Source organism: Saccostrea cucullata, unplaced genomic scaffold (assembly GCF_032062105.1).
Source record: "Saccostrea cucullata isolate Sc308-1 unplaced genomic scaffold, CSIRO_AGI_Scuc_v1 ctg337, whole genome shotgun sequence".
Lineage (NCBI taxonomy): Eukaryota > Metazoa > Mollusca > Bivalvia > Ostreida > Ostreidae > Saccostrea > Saccostrea cuccullata.
The window spans coordinates 289,445-298,639 of NW_026932716.1; the positions used below are offsets into that span (position 1 = coordinate 289,445).

Below are 9,195 nucleotides of genomic sequence, written 5' to 3' on the forward strand. Positions count from 1 at the left end.
GGATATGGAGATAACGAACAGTTTTCAATCTCAAAGTCCATAAACAATACAAAACAGATGCAGAGCAAACACGGACCTCCGAAACATCACAGATGGGATCAGGTGCCATGGAGGAGTGAGCATCCCCTGCTGACCAGTCACACCCGCCGTGTGTTTTTTGTCATGATCAGGAAATAACGGAAAAATCCGTCGTCAGTGTCAGTGTATAAATAATGAACGAACTATTAGTATGAAAAACGTCAGTCAGCATTTGACTCAACGATAAATTAAATTGTATTTGCCGACAAGGTCATTTTATCGACCATAGAACTTACAAAATGATGACTTTAAACGAGACTGATGATATTCTTGTTTCATCAACTAAGTAAGGGAAGTTGAGGATTAAGAAAAATAAAGTCATCACGTTTATCATATAGCTTGGTTGTTAGATTACCATTAACGTCTTTTTCAGGTAAAATATCTAAGTATGAAATAGATGTGTCAGACTCTGTGGTATCTTTTATCTCAAGCTCACCAGGATATATCTATCGACATAGGAATGGAAATTGCCATTGTTAATTGACGCTACGTCAAGTTTTTTTTATTCTTTTCACAAATTCTGCATCATACGAATACAACAATAGGCTAAGAATACTGCTAATAACGGAGCGTATCGACGTAGGAATGAAATCACCATTGTTAATTGACAATACGTCGTCTATATATCTAAATGTCGAGTTGAAGGCCACAGCAAGTGTTTTCTTCTTTTCACGCATAGGATTTTGCACAAATTCTGCTTCATATGAATATAGAAATAGGACTACTATTAACGGGGGGCAATTGATACCCATTGGAATTCCAATACAGTGTTGGTTTACCACATAGATATTGTCAATCAGAAACTCAAACATCTCTTTGATGTCAACTTCAGAGTACTTGTGTGTGCAATCAGAATGTGTTTTAACAAAATAATTTTACAAATGACCAATGACCAGATAAGTAAATTTACGAGTTCCATTTTTATTGAAAAAGCAGCTGTCAATGATGTCCAAAAGTCTGGACTTTAATTTATCATGGAGAATGGCTGTGTATAAACTTGCAAATTCGGAGGTTTTTAAGCTGTTGATTTGGTATATTCTGGTGATTTCAAATTGTCCAAAAGTTCTTTGGAATTTTTGAGTATCCACATCTGATTCACACCACTTCTTGGATATATTGTTGCACAGTACTCTTGAAGTTTTTCCTTCACTACTGTCAATATCTCAGTGAGGAATAACAAAAGAAGTTTCGTTGAACATTTATTGGAACCCGCAATGTATCTTTATTTGTAAGGATTTTTATGAAGTTTCGAAATCCAATATATATAGAGTAGTTCAAATTTTTTTTGACTCTGTGGAATATTAAAATTATTTAAAACTGACATATGATTTTGAAGAATTTCTTCCTTAGAAAAGGAAGTATTCGTATGAGTAGGATTACCACTTGTAGAATTAAATCCAAATTCTTCTGAAATACAATTCATATAATGAGTCACACAAACGAAGGCAATGTTGTTCCCTGCGTTGTCGGCTGGGACCAGTACGTACTGATCATGTAACTAATCTAATTCTTTTTTTTTACTTCTTGTTTATTGAACACAGAAGGATAGATTGATTTTATATTGCCCTTCAATCTTTTAACGTACGCTACTTTAACATAGATCTGTTACATTTTATCCATTCTGACAAGGTGTCAACGTCTTCTTTTTCATATCTGGCCCATCATCTGGCATAATTTTCAATAGAATCCATAATATTTATGAAATTCCGACGCCAGTCGAAGGATCGGGGTTCCCTTTATTTAGGACCTTTTAAAATAAGTGATCTAAGGTCATCATTATTAACTATATTTACGTCATCTGTAATAACGTGTCCAGCAGGACAATAGTTATAGGACGAAGAAGAACATGAACACGATGGAGGAGTATGTTTCAGATTCTCGGTATCCAGGCCATGTAAAGTTTTTTTGCAATTGAAAAGTTTGGAAGCAATGGTCGATGTATACTTGTAGGAAATACAGGGTGTAGTCTTTAACTTGAAATATGGTGGAATACAATATTACTTATATTAACTGCGCCAATTCTTTTATTGGCATATTGAAGTGAAAGGAAAACACGAATTGTTTTAGCTGCATTTTCTTCCGTAAAACGCGCGGGTTTAAAAAGTCTATGATATGCAATATCCATAATCACTGATCCGAGCCTTTCTTCTGGTGTCGAGGAATCAAAAATTGGACTTTCCTTGGCCTTTTCAAGAAGGCTATTTAAAAGTTTCAAATGGACGGTCGAGTAAAGTTTGGTGCGAATATGTAAAATTTTGAAAAATATAACATCGCACATAAAATTATGAACGGTAATATAGTTTTTTTTCTTTTGTACAGTTTGCTGCAATGAATTACTTATCCATGGGAATTTTCAATGCATTGTACATGTTTGTAAATTTTAATTATAACTACAAGAGGATTTGTAAAGCGATACAGTTCTAAAGCTGTTTTTTCAATCTTTTCATTCTGTCTTTTTTAGTCTTTTAGCTGGCCTGTTCAAATCATGAAAAAGTCACAATTATACAATTATTACATAATTCTCTATCATATTCATGTTCTTTTCCCTAAGGTTATAGTCCTACTGGACACGTTATAATTGGTGACGTTAATAAAGTTAATGATGAAAACCTTGGATCAATCATTTTAAAAGTTCTTAATTAAAAAAATGTGGATTCTGAGGAAGATTACGCCTGGCGATTGGCCAGATATGAAAAAGAAGACCATGACACTTAGTTGGAATGGATTAAATGTATAAGATTTTTGTTATAATTGCGCATTCAATGATTGAGAGGCAATATGAAAATAAAAATCTTTTGTTTTCAATAATCCAGAATTGAAAAAAGTTGGATATCAGCAGTCTCGTTTAAATTCATCATTTCGTAAGTTCTATAGGCGATTCCATGACCTTGTGAGCAAAAATATTTATTATTGAGTCAAATGCTGACTGACGTCTTTCACATTAATTGTTAGTCCATTATTTATATACTGAGTTGACGACGGATTTTCTGTTATTTCCCAATCAGGACAAGAAGCAAACTGCGGGTATGACGGGTCAGCAAGGGATGCTCACTCCTCCTGACACATGATTTCACCTCTGATGATTTAAAGGTCCGTGCTTGCTTCTATTTTGCATTGTTTTATGCATACTTCTTTGTAAGACTGTATAAGTTTGTTAAATATTTTGTATGTTATTTTTCATGAATAGTGATGACGAATCGACATCTGGCGTGGGTCTCGGGATTGGAATTGGAGTCCTAGTTGTCATAATCGTAGTTGCTGTGATAGGCGTTATAGTGTACCGCAATTTTACATTAAAGAGCGATGAAAGTAAGATATTTTTATTTTTATCACGTCTTGTTAACGAGGTCTTGGTGACGTATTATAAAGCATGCGCAATTTATTGATTTCAGAGTTTTTAATGAATTTTATAGACGTCTGTTTATACACTCAACATTTTTAAGAATTTAGCAAACTGTCTCATTATTGTCACGTTTAAAAAAAAGGTGCATTTGGAAAAACAATCCTATAAAAAGTTTTCAAACTGCATTATTTTTATGAAAAACGAAAATATATATATATATATATATATATATATATATATATATATATATATATATATATATATATATATATATATATATATATATATATATATATATATATATCCATCGGAACGATATAAATTTGGAACATAGTAAAGATAGACCTCTAAAACATACAAGGAGTATTTCCAATAGCTAGGTCAGTACATAAAACCGATCATTGTGTCAAATGTTGCCTGCCATTTACGTACTAATTTTTAGGACCTTGTACAATGAACTATAAAGAATTTTTTGCCTTTTCTTCGATCATGAAAAGGAGCATATAGCGGGTGTTACCGGTGGATCGGGGATGTTCACTCCTCCATGGCACTTGATCCGACCTCTATATTTTGAGGTCCGTCTGTGATCTGCTCCAAAATTTAAAAACATTTTTAGGTCGTCTGTATGATGACAATGGCTCATTGATAACAGAGAACATAAAAAAATGAATAGTCATACTTTTTAAACACATTTGAAGCTTGTTAAATGATAATTTATCTTTGTTTTGCAAGCTGAGGACATACAAAATGGCATCAACGTTCTCCGTTCAGAAAACATTCTTTTTATAATTGGAAAGCTCGGGAATTCTGTTTCAACTGTCGGAAAAGGAATAGTATCTAATTTTGCCAAAAAGCATAAAATGACTTTTAGTAATTTAAAGTACTTGGACATTTCTGATAATTTCAAATTCTCTGCAAACACTCTGTATTTTATTGATGGATGGTTTGGATTATGGAACGATAATCCTTGTGAAAAACACCTTGTGATGGAGTACTTTCGTATGATTATAGAAACAACTAAAGATAAAGATAGCAATACAAAGTTCGTAATTGGGCTCCGCACTGAAGATTTTGAATCCTACAGAAAAGATTTCAAAGAGAAAGGAATTTCTTTTCCTCAACGACAAATAATATTACGTGATTCAAGTTCAAAGCATAAGGACACTCAAGTGCAAAGACATTTACGGAAAATGAAACGGGAATGCATTACACATGAATGTCCGTGTAAGTCATTACGATTAAAAGATATAACGTCCACTGATCTGATCGGAGGCCACCTTATAATTAAACTATTGAAATTGGATCACACTATGGCACCCCATATGGTATCTGGAAATGAAGGACCACTTCACACAATGATTGGACATTTCAAGGCACTGGAAAGCAAAGACAAAAATCTGTTTGAATGCATTCTTTACATTGTCTTGGTTGGATTTTATGATAAGAATGAGTTTAGATCTGATGTCGCAAACAACTTTTCAATTTCAGAAAATGTTCTCAAAGAAGGCACAAATCTAAAGAAATATACAAAAAGACTGGAAGCTGAGGAGATTACACAAATGTGGACATCAAAATTCAGCGGTAATTACAAAGAAACAAACGAGATTGTTGTCTTTTGGCACACCTTTCTTTACATTTCTGCTTTCCATGCATTTTATAGTCTGTTCCCGGAGAAGATGATGCGCTACTGCCATCTTGATGCCATACTACAACTCGTCCGACCAGAAGGCCAGACATCGGACTTCACCGTAGAAGCAAACAGAGAATTAATTTCAAGCTTTTATAAAGAAAGAATAGAAGGAAAGGTCTTTGAAAACCATGTAAGAGATCATCCCCTTCTTGTGTTTTTACAAACACAGTCTTAAAGGGGCCTGGACATTTTTTAAAACCAATTTTAATGTTTAGAATTCCTACCTAAGGCATCATCTATTGCTTAGCAAAAATTTGATCATCATTTGGTGATTAGCAAACAAGATAAAGAACTTAAATTTCTTCATAATGTAAACAAGGCTCGTGCCTTGTTTTTGTTTACATATAGAAAATATTATATTTATAACAAAATGAAGTATCGTTTTAAAAAGAAAAACAACAAAAACAGTGTAATGCTTGCTGACAACAAAATTATAACAGACTATGATATTCTTCTGTCAGTTATAAGGAATGTTGGGGACAGAGTAAATATCTACAACTAGAGAGTTTTGGTGCATCTACTTAACAAGCGAGGGAGGCAGACAAAAGCTGTTTCTCAAAGGTCTCTGGTTTAAAAACCAAACTGACTCTGTGTACATATACTATTTAAACCTATTTCCTTCTGGTACTTTGAATCCAAGTGATCCTGAAAGTAGCAGAGCCTGGAATTCGTCTGTAAGGTCAAGGCAGAGGAGTCTTTAAAATTCTACATGCACGTGTTCAATGTTGAACATAAAAGTGAACTATGGTATGAAACTAAAAGGAGAAACTATAAGAAATCCAGTTACAAGAAAAATGGTCAGCGTTCCTAGTAAATTGTTCCGTTTCCCGATGGAACCTTTTTTGCCTAGGATTGCATAGTGTGTCGCAAATGACGTATCGATCAAAATAGTCAAAATAAGTCCAAACAAGATATCAAATGTAAAAACTGTTGGGGAAACTGATCATTATCCGCGCTTCTGCAGAAAACGAACAAGGCTGCAAAGTTTACGAACAAGTAGGCCATGAATTAGGGCTCAGTGTCGTGGCTCTCCACGGCCATAAAAATGATATTTCTTGAAGTAAGGTCAACACTTCGTATATAATGTTGATGATGTCTTTGTGTTGTATATTATTGTACAGTTTTAAATGCTTCTACTTATATGTAATGCATTTGCAATTTGCGTTAAACTGAATTAACGTCAGAAGTGTTTTCTGGTGTTTTAAATTTATTCCGCCCTGCATCATATGCTATGAATCTATCCAAAGCAAATTGTAACTTTATAACTTGCGTCATGTGATCATATTTTTCTAATTTAATACTTTTGTTTAGTGAAAACATATATTGCCATTATGTTTAAAAAAAATAAGTCGCTTAATGAAAATGTTAATAAATTGGTGTTTATATGTCTTATTTCCTTTTATTAGAATTACTGTTTACATAAACAACAATGTTAAGTATTAAAGTAGGACTGTTAAGTTGAGTATTTTAAAAAAAATTAGGGTGACAAATAGTGATATGCATGAGGTGTTTGAATTTGTTTGTGTTTATTTCATTCTTTTATCAACAATCCCACATCATCTTCATATTTAAATATGCTTCATATTGTCTGGGTTATTCTGGAGTTATTTTCTTTTAAACGCAGCATGTCATCCCCTATTCTCTTTAGAGTAGTGGACAGGCTTTCGCCTAAATTTTGAAAAAAAAATCAAAATTGCACAAAAAAACTAATTAATATAAGTTATGATAATAAAAAATGCACTTCAAAACAGAATTAAGATTTCCGTTTATTTGCAAATATCAAAAGAGTTTATTGATTTAATTTTATTTAATATCTGATCAAGGGCAATACGAGGGCTGTTCGGAAATTATTGAGACATTGTATATATATTTCTTTCTAATATGAACGTCTTTCGGTGAAAATTCGCATATATACGTTTGACAAGCACTAAAAATTCGTAAAAGCAAAAATTATCTGACAAATATTAAATTTCTTATCTTCAATGGTCTATAATTGTGTCAATGGTAGGGGGACGCAGTCACAGCTAATTAAAATATGTAACAACAACGTTCGAACCCCCAATGAACCCATGATAAAGGCGATAATAAATCAATTTTTGTTTATGATGTTTCAATTTTATTTTGACTGCATGTTGTGTAAGTTTTTTAAAATTCTGATCAGAAATACAGAGATCATTTTTAAAAATTATGTGCAGTAAAGAATGACAACGACGAAAAAATGGAATTTAACCTCAAGGCGGAGCAGCGAGAGACTTAAAATTTTGCGTAGCGCTATTTAAAACTCTTTTCCATAACGATCAACCTGATAAAACAATAACAACAAGAATGCAAAACATGTTTAAGGGTTGTTGAAATAACAATAACCAATGAATTATTGGTTTATATAATTCAACCAGAGTAAAATCAGAAGTTCCTGACGACCATTAAATTTGAACGAACGGAATCAATAACATTGACCCGCGTTGCATAAATTGGCATTGCAAGTCATCCTGTATAAACAACAAATGAAAAGTTTACACTGTTGAAGCAATAACGCACATTTTTTAAAGAATCATTATGATTATAAGAAAAAAGGAAAGTTTGATTTTTGTATGTTATATATGATAACAAAGAAACAAACGAAAACACTTCCCGATAGTTTCAATGCGAAAACATCTCCGGCTGACGTGACGTAGCTTTTGCGCTTCAGATCGATAGACATATGCATGTTTACAAATTTACCATGAATTATTTAGTTATCCTATAATTTAGAAATTTTGCATATTTGTTTTAGTCTTTTCTTTCTAAAAAAATTTCCTGAATTTATCTCTGCTCTTTATAGAGTTAAAGTAAATGTCTCAATAATTTCCGAACCGAACAGCCCTCGTATACAATGTATTCACGAGGTTTGATCCTATTGATACTTTTTTCTAACATATTTTTGGTTTTTTACACACATAGCTGAATTATAAATCAAAGCAAAAAATATGGATCAATAGGCTCCTTTGGGACTACAGTAGTACATTTAATCTAATTTTTCGCACTGAAATTTGTGACTTAATAAAAAATCACATCTTCGACGTTTTCTCTTAGGTTTCAATCCAAATACGGATGATCAAAACGTTTGCGAACTAATTGAATAACTTCCATAAAAGAAACAGTATTTGGTTTCGGTGTTGATTACACTTTAAATTAGTCCTCTCCGAATTTAATGCACATCAGCCACCGTTCTGCGCATGTGCGAATCACGTGATATTGGCTGTCACGTGGGTGTTATATTTCTTTTCTATAAGTTAATTTTTATAACAAGAACAGTTCATTTGTCAGAAATGGTCAAATCTCGGCAACAGAAAGGGTAGATAAGAATATCTTTTCCAAAATTAAGCATGGCGACCATTAAAACACAAATCTTCCGTCTTTGGAGAGACGTTTATTCAAGGTGGATAGAGTATGGTTTCCCCCTTTGTATCATATCTAATATGCTTAAAATCTAAAGTAAACGATATCTTAGGTATTTAATAATTATACTATTGTTCAAATATTCAACTATTTTTCAAAGTGTAAGTTGGAGGTCTTTGATAGCAAATTGCTTAATTACAAACACATATCTTTTCAAACTTGCTTTCAATAAGAAACAACATGACATGTATAATTTTTAACCATCTGCCTTCCTTCACTAAAACAACCAATCCAATCATTGATTGAATTTATAGGAAGTCTTTTGTCTTAATAAACTGTGTACAAATTATTATATGCTACGGCAAAGGGGTTTCTAAGATATGCAATAAATTGTGCAGTTGTTTGTTGAACAAGTCCGACCGAGAAAACCATTTTTTGTCACAAGTGACCTACATAGTGATGTCATTTTCACATTGTGACGTCACAAACAAGGATTAAAGCTTTATTCGGCATACGCTATTTATAGAACTTGTGTATGGTTATGTATGTACCAAATTTCATTCTAATCTGAATTGTGGTTTTGTAGATATAGAGTTAAATCGCGAACTTTTTGATCACCCCTCGTAAAGCATACAACAAAATAAACTATTGGACATTTGCGAGAAATGCTGACTTTTACAACTGACGGTTAACTTGGACATATAAA

General features: G+C 32.8%; 1 protein-coding gene across 2 annotated transcripts in view; it reads left to right on the plus strand.

Annotated features, from left to right (window-relative positions):
• LOC134235891 (uncharacterized) overlaps positions 1-9,195 on the plus strand; it is an 88,955-nt gene that overhangs the window by 4,481 nt on the left and 75,279 nt on the right. The window lies entirely within an intron of this gene.